The 15,931-nt window shown below is 33.9% G+C and overlaps 1 long non-coding RNA gene across 1 annotated transcript in view; it reads left to right on the top strand.

Moving 5' to 3' along the window:
- Positions 1 to 5,398: 5,398 nt before the first annotated feature.
- The window catches only part of LOC128556912 (uncharacterized), a 28,574-nt gene continuing 18,041 nt past the window's right edge, over positions 5,399 to 15,931 (top strand). Inside the window, exon 1 of the long non-coding RNA XR_008370894.1 lies at positions 5,399 to 5,850. This is a non-coding gene — a long non-coding RNA (uncharacterized LOC128556912). The remainder of the gene's footprint in view (positions 5,851 to 15,931) is intronic.

The following is a 15,931-nucleotide window of genomic DNA, read 5'->3' as shown; positions in this document are numbered from 1 at the left end:
CACATTCACTAGGAACACAGTTTTCAGCAATTGTTTATTTTTATTTCTTTACAAATGGCATTCATTTTCAAAGGGGGACAACTTTTTCAAAATATTTTAAGTACGGGACAGTACGGCAGAACACGTAATGGTCAGGAAATGTATTGGTAATGATGTTGTTCGTTTATCAAAAATTTCTGTGTTTTGGTGATATACGCCTACAGTAAACCTTAACCTTTTTTAAAATTTATATCACCAAAGTTATTTTTAGCTGTTTAGTTTCTTCCACTCTAAATTTTTATCACTACTGGTATATTCTTTCTCTTTTTGATTTTTGACGCGCAAAACGTCTACTGTGGATACGTTCCCGCAAAGGGTTTTACGTGAACGGAAGATAGATAGACCACACTGGCCACGTGACATTTTCTTACCTCCCAAACTTTCTTGTGCACATGGTCCCGGAATGCTTTGTCCTGTAGTGTCCGTACTTGAAGTGTGTCCCTGCTCTATCTTTGCTCTACCTCGCCATGGTCGCGAAACTATGTTTTTTCTCTTTTTTCCTCTTTGGTATTCGACATTCACATTATAAATTTTACGTTTCTTAGTAAAAACCATTGTTGTTGTTGTTGTTGCTGTTGTTGTTGTTGTGTTTAACCCAAATTCCAAGGGCCTTAATCCAAAGTCTGGACATCCTATTCTACGGCATTCCACGGCCCTCTCTGCGGCTCTGTTTTATGGTGGCATATTTCTGCCAACCACATATCCACTTATTTATCTCGAAAATTCTCGTAAAAAATGTCACTTACGGTTTTCAGTTGTTATCTGGGAAGTTACAAAACTGCTTGTTATTCACTTAAGTATCTCAACAGTACAAAACTGCCTGTTAGTGCCCACTACTGCCATCCACATAGGCTATTCACTTGCGTTAACTAGATACTGTATCTTGATTTTTGTCAGTTAGTCAGTTATGATTGGCAATATCCCGTAATCATTCCCTATCATTACGGAACAAATGAAAATACATTTATAAAGGGGCCAAAGAGCTATAAAAATAATATATTTTATTACTTCTTTGAAGGGGCATAACAATTATGCAAATTTATAATTCCAAATCCTATCTATAGATAGGCATAAACCATTAGGGGTGATGGTAGATGATAAGGTGGATACACCCTGGCCCATTCATTCTGTCTAAGGGTGAGAAAAGCCAGACCGAGACTCGAACCCGAGGCCTAGGAATACGGGTCCGGTAATCTACCGTCTGAGCTACCCGACCGCCTACACGTTTTCTCCCCGTTTCAATATTCAAGTTCTATACCGTGAGATAGGCCTATTTCCCCATCATTATGAAATTCGAGGATTTCAGCAGGTACTTTATAAATCAAGCAATCACAGACGTCGGAGACTAACCAGTGTAATGCCGTGACGGCCCCATGTTGGGCGCCAAATGTCACAGGATAAGGAAAACGTGCAGCCAGACCTGGACTCGAACCAGAGGCCCCGGAATACCGTTCCAAAACTCGGCAGACTGAGCTACCCGGCCGCCTATACATTTTCTGCCCCTTTCAATATTCTGTACCGTGACAATTCCGTGTAGGGGACGAAAAGTCTAACCGTTAATCGCCAATTTGGGTACGAATATTAACTGGATATCATGAAAACTTTCACAGTAACCACTTAATTATATCTAGTTATGTCAATAATTGGATGGCAGAAGTGGGCACTAACAGGCAGTTTTGTTCTGTTAACTTAATTATCTGGATAATACGCAATTTTGCCTCTTGCCAGATAATAACTGGATATGTGACATTTGTATAGAAAACTGTCTACATAAAAAAGTGGATATGTGGTTGGCAGAAATATGCCACCATACTATTTACAGCCCTTGATATGATTTTAAGAAACAAAAATATTTTTTTGAAATCCCCGCACATCATGAAAAATTACGGCGATGAAAAATGACCAAGATTCGAACCTTGATCTCTGACCTACCATGCCAGTGCTCTAAATTACTCATTGAGACACGTAAAACCGCAATATAAAGTCGGCACCAAATACAGTAGACCTACGTACCGTTCAACTGCGCGCATAATGGAAGGATGCCGTATGATATACAAACCTTGTATTTTGTTAGTGCTACTAGCGCTAACAGCTATACTGTGGCATACAAAATCTGTCTTTTGTTAGTGCTACTAGCAGCCTAACAATACTAACAATTTTCTACTAGCAGAATCGGGTGGTGAGGCAATAGATTCACAGTAGGTTTTGTGTTAACTTAACCGCTGAATGTTGTGAAAATGTTCTTGGTACAAATATCTTGGTACAAATATTTCTACATTGAAAAATTTACTAATTATACATTATATTAATTCAGTTACATTGTTCTCTTAAAACATCTCGATTTACATCAGGAAAAATAAGCATTATAAGAATGTTTATGCTTTGTGTATGTTAATACTTTAGCATGTTACCCAGACCGGAAGTAGGCCTACCATTTTCATCATTATTTAAAAACCGACACCACGAATACTTTGAGCGTTTGGAAAAATAGACAGTATAACCTTACTAACTTGAAAAATGTAGCTTATTACAGTTTTTAATCAGTGCAAGAAAAATGAAACTAGAAATATATATTTACGGTTTTCACGTTTTTATCTCGTCTTGTAAAGATTGAAAAAAAGTGTTTTGAATATTAAAGGTGAGGTAAGTGTATGACATTCTGTGGATATTTGCATTTTTCATACATTTTTGTATAAAATGGTAGGGTTATGCTACTTCCATACTTGATATTTGTTTTACAATACCTCAGTTGAATAATTATTGTACAAATGGTTATAAAAATGTAAGAAGAAATGTTTAGTTTCTTTCAAAATATGAAAATTAGAGAACTTGTAGTGTATTGACTTGTGTTTTTTGTTTTCAATTCAAAAAAGAATTAACCAATTATGTAGCAGTATTATGTCAGTATATCAGCATGTAATATGACATACTTTTCATCTTTACTTTTCTAGTTGGAAACACGCCCTTTATAATATCATTGTTTTACTTCTAAAAATATATATTCAATGATATGAGTTATAATTATATACTTACAATTTCTTGATGCAATGAGCTTCATCAATAAAAACTGAACCAAGTAGATTTTTCTTTGCAAGTTCAGATACAATATTTCTATAATGTCCCAATATGCTCTCAGGATTGCTGAGTAAAATGCTGTACTGTCCCTTCAACACATCACTAAGGACCTGATGATTAGTGGTTTTTGAATCCAGGTCAGATAGATAGAGTGCCTTTATTCCTCTGGACAGAAGACTTTTCTCCTGCGACTTCATTAAAGACACAAGAGGTGACACAACAATGCAACATATTTCAGGCAGAATTTTACTATCCCGTTGGTAACTTTGCACAAATGGTGCAATTTCGAATGTTAAGGATTTTCCGCTGCCAGTTGGGGAACAAAAAAATACATCCTTTCCAGATAAATATCCTTCTACTACTTCTTTCTGATTTTCACGAATATTTGTATATCCTAGTTGTTGTAGTCCATATGCTATTGCTTCTTCCATATTACATACAAAATCTTCATGAAAAAGTTAAAATCACATCCCTTAAACCACTTTATCATTTAATAGGCTTAATTTTAGCTATGATCGAAAAACAATTCTGCACATATAAACTTTCAGATTGATATGATTTTCTGAAGTTGCCAACTGCATGTACATGTCTATATATATTAGAATTATTGTTGGTCAGTTTTCAAGCCATATGTTACATTTTGTTACTTAGCACCCTGGTGCACAGCATGTCTTCACTTTGTATCTAAACAGAATCATAACTGATGTAATACATTGCACCATGCCGTTGACAGAGACCACTAAAGTCTAATTAACATGAATCTGCAATCAGATATGAAATTACAGGGACTATAGATAAGAAAATAATTTTTGTGATTTATAGTAGATATTAATCTATCCTCTAATATAAATTAATAAAAAGTCTTAGAAGGTATATTGAATAAATTGTTTTTAATTCATTCACAAAATGATTTGAAGGTATCTTGAAAAAATATTTCAAAATGTTTTTTTCTTTCAATTTCAAATCTCTTCCCTCATTTTTTTCTTATCAAGGATTCAAACAACTCATAAACAGAATTAAATTGATACTATTTGATAAATACATTTTCTATATATTTCAAATTTAAAATGTATTTTATATACACTTACTGGGATATTTTACAATTAGTGAAAATTGATCCCTCTCTGGCTTATTCACCAAGTCATAAAAGCAAAGCACCTGTTTATTGAACCCTTGGGGCAGTCGGCCAAAGGTTACATTACATCATGAACGTGTCTGCAATGATTTCTAATGAGATAGTGATTATCAGCGGGTATGAAATTTGTCCGGCTCAGGATCGCATTTGTCCAGTCGTTAGAGACAGAGGCTAGAGATATTGTAAATTTTATGAGAAAGTGGTATCAGAGAGGATTTTATGGCCAAGTGCTTTACAGGTAATGACTCTAACGACTGATGCCAGTCTAATACTTGTCCTATTCAAAATGATCGCGATCAATAAATGTAGGCAGGTTGTATATATACTATGTTTTTACTACGAACGTGAATAAGATAACGAGAGGAGAGAAGGAAAACAAACATTTTTCTACAGTATACTTTCATTTACGATCTTGAACTTTTTTCCTGCGCGTGTTCATGCATAGAAGCCAGAAAGAACTGCATCATTTATAATGATTTAAAAGCTTTAGTTTGCTTTTAGTTTAATCAACGCGTTTTATCTGGATTTTAAAGTCGTGAACTCTATATTTTATCGGCCAAGGACAACTGGCCCTCTAGTTTTAGGACTCATCTGTCTTTATTTTGACGTGAATTGCTACATTAAATACGCCGAGTAGGCAAGTTGAAAAGATATATGCTTTAGACTTTTAAGTCTACTTATTTTTAGCCTTTCGTATATTTAAAATTTGATAAATAGAAATTTGTTAACGGATTAATATATCGATAAAAGTTCACAGGGCTAAAAATAAACAAACTGGTAAGGTAGCAGATGGCGGTTTTTTCTAGTACTTCGGACTTCCGAGCGATGTGGCCAAGTCAGACGGCTTCCGATATCTTACGAGATGCAGACCTGAAAATAAAAAGATACCGGTTTACATCTTACTTGAAGAAGAAATAAAATACATAGTAAACTTCATACAAAGCATAGATTTTTAAATCCACAAGCCACCTGAAAGATAATTTCAGCCCGCGAAAATACATGACATTTCAGCCCAAATTAGCCATATCTCCAACTGGCCTTAAAATGTTAGGGGAAATGATAGAGCCAAATGGCCACTTGCATTCTGTACTCAGTTTCAAGTATTACTTGCAAAGCTGGACAAAAATACCTTTCAACCGATTACTTTTTTCACTATTTTCAACTGTGTGAGGCCTATATGACATTTGACAGTTCACGAGAAGCTGAATGCTGATAGTGGTATACATGCATTTCAAGCACTTATATGAAAATATTGCCATCAAGCTTACATTCGCATCTGCCAGAATTTCTGCAACATACCATTCTTAAACTTGTTAATCACAAACTCACATCAACAAATATTTCAAACATCAAAACAGCCTTCACTTCAAAGTTTTATCTCTAATGACAGATTTTGACCGTGGCCAATTCGAATCTGTGGCTGGAAACTACCAACTGCTACCTAAGCAAAACAGAAAAGTGAATGATAAACTGGACAGCTGGAATTAAGGTTGCAGGTTTTCCATACCGTACCTATGTTTAAGTTCGATATTTCATACGCCCGAATCGTTCTTTTAGGTGTGTTACTATTCGGGTGTGTGGAAGTAGAGGCGGGACGCAAGGTAGGGCTTATACATTAATTTTATGCATTGTTTATCATTTTATTTTAGATATTATTCTAACACGATCCGATTTGTTTTCCTATTAAACACAGAAAAATGTGTGTCATTATGCATCAATTCAATGTTTGCACATGTACGTCACAATTACTACGTCATAACGTCAAACGTTGTAACGGCTCGCTGGAGAAGAAACACATACAAAATGGTGGATGGCGTCAAGAATGTACATCATAATTCTTGATAACGTGTTAGAAAAGAAATAATGTATCTCAAACAGTGGTTTTCTCTTGAATGAAATCATTGTTCGTCGTTCAGATGCGCCCAAACGAAAAAAAAGGGGAAACAAAACACTTAAACAAAACACTAATACTACACTGTGTTTTGATGATGTTTTATTAGTATAGCAAATGACATGCAAATGAGGTAACAAAACACTAACAAAACACTAACAAAACATTGCTAACGAAATACCAACAAAACATGATATGCAAATTAGGCTTATACAAAACACTAATAGAATACTTTATGTTTTATTAGTGTTTCATTATATGTGCTAAAGAAAACACTAACATAACACTGCTAACAAAATACCAACAAAACATATGATATGCAAAAGAGCAATGTCACAAATTTAAACAAAACACTAACAAAATATTTTATGTTTTTTTAGTATTTCATTACCTGTGCTGACAAAATACCATAAGCAAAACATTATTTACATACATGAATTTATATATGAGCCGTGCCAGGAGAAAACCAACATAGAGGCTTTGCGATCAGCATGGCTACAGACCAGCCTGCGCATCAGCTCGATTTGGTCAGGATCCATGCTGCTCGCTTTCAAATGCTATTGCAACCATAGAAACCATTAGTGAACAGCATGGATCCTGGCCGGACTGTGCGGATGCAAGAAAAAGTATACACACAATATGGTGCTAAAATGTCACCATTTTCTACTCAGTTCCAAAGTCATTGAAGTATATTGATCAGTATTTTCCACTTTTTGCCATGGCTTTTTTCAACAACATTCTGATGTATAGTCGTTGTAAGATATGCTATTACTTTCAATTGAATGTCACTATTGGTTGAGAAATTTTCTGTAAATGGTAGCCATCATCAGTGTAAAATGCCACAGTTTTTCACTAACTGCCACAAAGCCATTGTCACCATTCGTCTCACTGCAAAACCTGAAGATGTAATAAACCAAGAGATATTAAATCATAAAAGCAGTTTCTTCATTAGTTTTTTCCTTTGTTTATAGTTTCAAAATTAAATTGTCATAGTAATAGTTGGTATTCAAAATAGTGCATCTTTATGATACAGGCAACACTGCAGATTTAATCCAGTAACAACTGTAACATTACTTGTTATATTTTCAAGAAACTTATTTTTTAAAATTTGATTTCAAATGTTGATAAGGTTCCAGCGATGGCAGACAGATATTTAATGATTTGGGAAAATGATTAATAGATTGGACTTATGCATTGCTATTACCCTTACCATATTGTTATAATAAATAGTAACTTAGTTTGATTTCTGCCAGTTACCTGCACTTACACCTCAAGTTGTGATTACTTAATTTGGTATTTTTAATTATTATATATTGATTTGGACTTGATATATAGGAGATAATTATAAAACCTGCCATGAGTTTGCTGGAAATAAGTTTTAAAAGTGATCTATTAAGTCATGTTCAGGATTTTTTTTTCAATTGCCCACATTCAATCAAACATACAACTATGGTATTGATAGTGTATACATGTATATAGTAATATATAATGCCAGTTTAAATACTTACAAGTTTTGAACTGCTGGATTCGTTAGTTCTTCTTTGAACACAATACGTTGATAAGGTCCCAATTCATTCATGTGTGCCATACCTATATACATACATGACATATGGTGCTATACCTGAAAATAGATTTAGTTTAAAACTTAAAATGTTCATAAAAACCTTTGGTTTATTATTGGGTATGTCAATGAACTAAAATTTTAACTGTATACATTGTGATGATGGGGCCAAAAAATGTCACTAGTTCTGCCAAATGTATAGCAAATAGAGGGTTACATTAGTCTTTATTCTTATTACATTATACTCTTCAATAGATTAAAAGAATTATCTGGATGAACATGATTAAATTAATAAATTTAATTACCCCAGTCTTGTAAAATAAACAATATGAGCCGTGCCATGAGAAAACCAACATAGTGGCTGGTTTTCTCATGGCGTGGCTCATATAATCATTTATAAAAGCAAGTAAATAATCCATAAACAATTATTTTTGTTAACAATAATTTTCATTTACTTTAACATAAATGTGTGCAACACCAATAGACTAATTAATAAGTAAAAACAGGTTAAAACACTAATTTTAAAGCAAAATATTATTCTCTGAATTTACAGACTGAAGTAATTGCAGTGCCATGGTAAGCAGACTGGTAGCATTGTTTACCCTGTGATTGGGGAGATAACTCTACTGGTTTAAAGTTTTTGTCTCCGTTGAATAATTTCATTTAAAAGTATCCACTTTTTATTTAGTAAATTAAAAGCATGATAAACTAAAACATACAGCTGTTTAATTTGCAAAACAGAAGCATTTGAACAAAAAAAAAATATGTGAAGCAACAGTCATTTGTGAAAGCTACCAAAACGAAAAGTAAACAACCTGCTTCCAGTTTGAATCCATGATTTATCATAGTTACAGGTAATCTACATTACTGTTGGAAAATAAATAAATTATATTGACTCACCATTTGTATTATTTTCATCACTCTTAAACTTCCATGTTAAATATAAACTGCACATAGTAAACAAAGAGCTATATAAATAAACTTCTTTGTAGTGAAATAACTCCATCATGTTCTCACAGAACTTCCTGTTTAGATTTGAATGTTTGATATTCTTGGGCAAATGTGTCATTTACAGTCAGCTAATCAAAGATACATGTATGATGTTGAAACTATTTCTGTTCTAGAGTAAGATTTTATTCCATTTAGATACACATAAATTTTAAAGATTACTCTGATAAAAAACCCAAAAAGTTAAGGATTACTTTTTGTGGTACATGCACAGTCGCCAGAAGTAGTTCCCTGACTTTATTTTCATTGGCTGACCTCTTGGTAGAGTTTCTAAATATAAAGCAGACAAGATCTTATCAGTCTGTGGTAATCTCCTGTTGTGAGATAAGCAACATGTACACTGCAGTAGATTAATTTATCACCCCTTAATAGCCAGGTGGAAAAATTGCAATATTATATATCTATGCAACTACTGTTAGTGATGTTCTTTTTGATGTAACTCTAGGTGAAAAAGTAATGATAATTATTTCAATAAATTTTTAATTAGTTCAAAATGAACTTTTCTGCAAAGTGCATGAATACTCCATAGATACGCTTTTTACCACCTCTATCCATTCCCTGATAGATACCCTTTTTACCACCTCTATCCATTCCCTGATAGATACTCTTTTTGACGCCTTCAAGTTTAAAAGCAAATTATGAATAAAGTACAACATCAAGGAATCCCACAAAAGCATTTTTGTAAAGTTTAAATCATGTACAAATGATATCTGTCAAAAAAATATATGGTTTATATTTGATTTTTAATGGTAATTTAAACCTGAAATGAGGTAGTGTATTTATGGAAAATTACTGTGAGGAAAGTTTCATCTTGAGCTAAAATTAGCCTGATCAAGGCTAATTATACCCCCAAGTTTATCTTTACAAATTATGAATTTGTGTAGTACTTATTTGTACAAATTGTGAATTTGTGCAAGCTAAAAATAGTTCTGTAATTTTTTTTTAGGTTTCTGCATTTCCCAGGTGATTTAGAAAGCGGAACTTTTTTTTTTCAATGGATTTATATAAAAAATATACACTTTATGATGGATTAAAAAAGTAACTGTTGCAAATACATATTGGTCTGATTTACCCTGAAGACAAATTAACAGCTAATTACCTGCTGCACTAAGGAATTTTATGACATATGTCTGTATATTACCTATCAGTGTGGGGTATGGTTGATTGGGGTGATCTTTGGATAATTGGCATGTGCTATGGATAATTGTAGGCAACTTTGATGTTAATCCAATTAAGAAATTTTACTGATAAGTGTTTTTATAAGCTGATAAAATTGCTTTTGATCAATTATTCTTATTAAAACATTATGTAACTAATATACCAGGGGAAAAATGCAGAAATAAATAAGTACCATCAATAGAAAAGTCGCTAAAATTATTATAGAAAAGTAAACTAATGGGTTTAAAGCTTTGTATGTCAAGAAATATTTATCACACTTTTATGTAAAATGCACCATTAGAAAGAAAATTTAATTGTGAAAAAACTTTATGTTGGTTACTAAGTGTTTAAAACAATATTAAATATAGTAATATTTAATTGAATAACACAGGTATAAATTCTGCATTTTTTCCCCAATATCCTGTATGGAGATAGTGTACTGATTATCAGTAAAGCTGTATGGATATGATAAGCCTAATTAGACTAAATGTATATGGAGTAAAGGGTTATAATATATACAAGTTGCATTACAATTCATGTTTTAATCCCATTTGTTCTGTTACCTATCTAATTGAGTTTATTGTAGTTATTGGTCATAAAAATACTTATACATTAAAATATTTTATGTTCACAAGAAATACCTCCCAAAACTTCTGTGACTATAGTTTCCATCACAAAAGCTTTCTAAGTTATTATTTTTCATGCTATTTTCCATTCCAAAATTTTACTAATTAACCCTTACCCTGCTAAATTTCTATAATGAACTTGTCCATGTTCCAATTTGGACAGAACCATTAACTTTTAAAAGGGATGTTCGCTGAAAATTTACAGACAGCATAGTGAACAGTGCAGACTATGATTAGACTGCACAGATGTGCAGGCTGAACTTGGTCTGCACTGGTCGCAAAGGCATAGACACTTGCCGCCAGCACGCTAAGGGTTAAGTCCAACTTTCCAAGACAAAAGCTCCTGTTTCTATAAGTCAAATTAGATACCAACAAAATGTAGCATGTACCAATTCAAGTGTAATGAAACACTAAGAAAACATAGTTTACATTCTCCAAAGTGTAATAAAACATCAATAAAACATTACTGATATAACAAAACATTAACAAAATACTAACCACTTAAAATCCTGGAAGTACAGTATTGGTGTTTTGTTAAATGCTGTACTAACAAAACATCCTAACAAAATATCAAAATATGTTTTGTTGATGTTTTGTTAGTGTATTGTTAATTATTTTTTTCGTTTGGGCATATAATTATATCACACGGGCTGCGCCCCCGTCATATGATTTCTTCACATTTGAACTCATAACAATGATTTTATTCAACGACAAATCACACTAATTACTGTTATAATATATTATTTCTAACCTGCGTTAAATTTTGTCGACAGTCAGTGTAATACCATGTTTAAGTAGAAATTTATGTATGAAATATGAAATCAACTATATATTTAGATTTAATGTTAAAATATTTTTATCAAATAATCATAAGGCGTGCATTTTTTTCACAGTTACTGATTTCGCATTTCAGCCGTTTTGAGATTCTTGACGTTATACGTTATCAATAAATGACTGCCCAGTTCAGGCGTTTTTAGATTCTTGACCTTTTAAACATCATCATCCTTTTCAAGATATATAACTTCATCTAAATTACAGAAAAGATATGTTTACAGCAGCTTGCTTAAGGTTTACAAAAGAACAAACAATTTACCAAAAATATATTGAGTTTTGTAAGCAGAACCAATTCCGTCTGTCAAGTCTGTCTATCTATCATTCACTTCTTCAGTTCACAGCATAAGCATTGGTTTTCAATCACTGCATTACAAGTTAGACAGCTATTTGCAAGTTAGATTTTGCCAGCTGAGTGCGTATTCATAATTTGATTTATTTTCTGTCTTGAAAGCAGAAAGTGCTTCGGTAATGATTTTCTAATTAACATCAAAATGTTTAGCATTTGAACACCTGTATTCACGTACTGGCATTCACGTGATACAGCTGATAAGTATTTTTTGAGGACGGTAATACGTAACCGTTTCTACATTTCAGTAACGCCCGATATAAAAATGAAAACAATAACAACAGTATAAAAAATGAAGTAAATACATATTGTTAACAGGTGACCGATTAAGAATTAATAAACATAAACAGGATGTTTAGAGGAATGGTACAATTCAGTATATTTAATCGAATAAAACTGTTAAACTGTGTCTTCATCACACTGAGCTCCTACCTGTTTTGTATACCTTGACCTACATAATAGAATTGTTCTTAGAAATGTTAGATGAGTGTTTTTAGCGAAGCATAATTCCGCAGTACCAGCGTGCTTGAATTTTAGGCTATTTTCTATTTGAAGTTGAGTGCAGGACGCTCACTGAACACTTTTGCACTTTTAATGCATTTAATTCGTCTGCTACTGCCGAAAGGATGTGTTTTCCTTGGAAAAAATACCTCTCTTTTTCAAACAACATTTGAGCGCGCCATGAGAAAACCAACATAGTGGCTTTGCGACCAGCATGGATCCAGACCAGCTTGCGCATCCGCGCAGTCTAGTCAGGATCCATGCTGTTCGCTTTCAAAGCCTATTGCAATGAGAGAAACCATTAGCGAACAGCATGGATCCTGACCAGACAGCGCAAAGGCGCAGGCTGGTCTGGATCCATGCTGGTCGCAAACGCAATATGTTGGTTTTCTCATGGCGCGGCTCATTTATGGAATTTTTAGTACGGGACGTACATGTGCAGTAACTTTCCAAAGAAATAATGAGACACGTTTAAAAAGCCCCTGAAACACTTGCGCCATGAAAACTGGGTTTCATAGAATAATCATATTTGTATTGATGGCTTATATGATAAGTTAAAATATCATCACATCACATATTATTGTTTTTATTTTATGGACCATCTACTAAATAGTATGCATGTTGTTCTAACGCAATAACCTTATTGTAATCCCTATGCCGATTTTATTCTGATCTGTCTGATTCTAACCCGCCCGCTTAGTTCAATAGGAAGAGCGCAGATCTACGGATCGCAGGGTCGCGAGTTCGATCTTAAAGACATTGTGTCTGAAATCCCTCGTTCTACACCTCTGATTCATGTGTGGAAGTTGGCAGTTACTTGCGGAGAACAGGATTGTACTGGTACAGAATCCCGGAACACCGGTTAGGTTAACTTTCCGCCGTTACAACTGAAATACTGTTGAAAACGACGTTAAACCTAAAACAAAGAAACTGTCTGATTCTATGCATACTGAACCAGGATTGTGTCACGTAGCATCTCTAATATTCCCGTTATCTTTCTGAAAGTAACTGACCATTAGTGTTCTAGTAAATTTTGCGTTATTATCAAAATTGTAAAAAATATATCTCTTATTTAAGTACACACATCAGATTCATGATGAACCAGATGTTAATACCTTTGCATTCCTCATTTGATCGTTTTATTTCTGTTTAATTAATTATTATTGATTATTTATGTAGATTAATATTTCCGTTCGACATTAATGGAGTTTTAAGGGTAAATGTTTGCGTTCAGCTGACAGAAAATAGTGGAATAAGTTAAAATTTGCGTGAAGCTGACGACAAAAGTTAAATTTTGTTAAGGTTTTGCGTTCAGCTGACAGAAAATAGTGGAATAAGTTAAGATTTGCATGAAGCTGACGACAAAAGTTGAATTTAGTTAAGGTTTTGCGTGAAGCTGACAGAAAATAGTGGAAAATGTTAAGGTTTGCATTCAGCTCACGACAAATGTTGAGAAGTGTAAAGGATTGCGTTCAAGTAACAGAAAATAGTTGAAAATGTTAAGGTTTGCGTTCAGCTGACGACAAAATTTGAATAATGTTAAGTTTTGCGTTCAATTTACAAAAAAATTGTGCCAGAGGGTCTTCCTCCACAATCTAAAGCCGGGAAGTTGTCATATGACTTATAATTGTCATGGTGTGACGTTAACCTCCACCACCCACCAAAAACAAAATTGTGATGATATTAATTTTGTCAGTAGTAAGGCAGATAAAATGCATAACTCTTCAGCTGAATTTTGAGATGTTTTTCTCAGTTTTGGATACAAATAGAATTACCAGGTGGTCTAGTTTCTTTTTCGAGCACTGGCGATCACTGCACGATGTTATTAAGTAATTTTGATGCGTATAGATCTACATCCTTACGGATACAAGTTCATTTTATCAAAACATTAACATGATACTGTACCTTAGGCACCTATGTCACAATATAAACATTTTTAATGACAAATAAATTGAATTACTAAACCTCGTATTAAAACAGAGTAGACAGTTCTGATTTTTTAAAAATGCAGTTATTTATATACACGTGTACAGTATAGACAACAATGATATAATACGGAAAAAATGCACCGAATAGTATATACCTTGAATAAAAGACAAAAACTGGAACAATCCTTGACATATCTCTCGCCAACAACTGTAGTTTCGGTTTCGTTATTTTTTCGATAAAAGTATAAGTTCCTGTTCGTGACAGACGACAAATTTGTTACTGTCTGAATGGTTATTTAGCAGACGACAGGTAACGTCAGTTTTATTTTGCGATTATGTCAGTTAAAGCTTGACAAATCCCATATTGCCTCGACGTCTTAAAAATTTAAAAATGTCCTTTTGCAATAGGTCATAGTTCATTGGATCATTCTGCAACGTTGGGCGATACGGTATAAGCCATTCCAAAAGTGTTTTATTTTACGACCTCAGAAATAAATCTATATACTTTATTTATATCTATATTTTTTCTTAAAGTTTTAGCTTCTGCATATATTAGCTAAATTTAGAGTCAAACTATAGATTGGTCATTAGTACAAACTATGGACAGGCGATCATGTTATATCTTTAACTATTGCTCAGTAAATATTTTTAGTAAGCTAATCTTCTTTCATCATCAACTCCACTAATGCAAGAAGTAGACGATATTGCGATTCTAAATCGCCTGCTCACTTGTCAGTCACGTGTCGGCTTTGAATTAATGAGAACACAGGGACACACTGACATTAATAAGCTCACAGAAAGCTGCGTTTGGAGTAAATAAAATTATTTGTAACTGTTATAAATAAATTTATCGGGTAAAAACAGAAGTTTCCACAGGTGTTCACAACGCTTAATTTTCGCAAAATCATCGCTCCGAAATGAGTGTCAAGTGCTCATTTTTATTACTGATCAATGAGAAAAAAAGTGTAACGCAAACAAATTAAACTTTTGACGAGCAGAACGGATACCTGTTTGCCGAAACTAATTATCGTTATTAAGACTAAATATGAGCCGTGCCATGAGAAAACCAACATAGTGGCTTTGCGACCAGCATGGATCCAGACCAGCCTGCGCATCCGCGCAGTCTGGTCAGGATCCATGCTGTTCGCTTTAAAAGCCTATTGGAATTGGAGAAACTGTTAGCGAACAGCATGGATCCTGACCAGACTGCCCGGATGCGCAGGCTGGTCTGGATCCATGCTGGTCGCAAAGCCACTATGTTGGTTTTCTCATGGCACGGCTCATATTCACATAGAGAAAACCAAAGATCACCACTGCCTGTTCTGCGGCTTCAAAGTTCAACTGCTTCTTACACTCCTGATATTGCATTTTCAAACACGTGAATTAATATTGTCATCTGATAACTGCCTCACCCAAATGTTAGCTTTTTAAAACATATCTTCCTCGTTTGTAACTGACCCTCCCTTTGTAAATATGAATATCCAAATGTATTTTCTTCCTCAAAAGATACAAAAACGAACATACAAACAAACAAACAAAAATCCAAATACATGTAATAGTTTAGCCGTATCGCACGTAGTTAAAACTGATTGAAATTGTTGTTAGCCAAAGTGTGTTACTGTGACCGGAAGCCGGACTGCAAAACCATGGGTCGTGAGCCCGATTACCCACTTTTTAACTAAAATTATTGACGGTGTTTCGGATGAGACTCGACGTCACGTGTAAGGCTGCTTTGAACATAGCACATTAAAGAACCGTTAAGTGCTGCTACATGGGGCGTAAAATGGTAGGGCAAACAGATTGAACGAAGGTGTTGATTTCGACAAGTG

The sequence above is a fragment of the Mercenaria mercenaria genome, chromosome 5 (assembly GCF_021730395.1).
Source record: "Mercenaria mercenaria strain notata chromosome 5, MADL_Memer_1, whole genome shotgun sequence".
Classification (NCBI taxonomy): Eukaryota; Metazoa; Mollusca; class Bivalvia; order Venerida; family Veneridae; genus Mercenaria; species Mercenaria mercenaria.
Note: the sequence above shows the minus strand (reverse complement) of the source record. Positions and strands in the feature narration are given on the sequence as shown.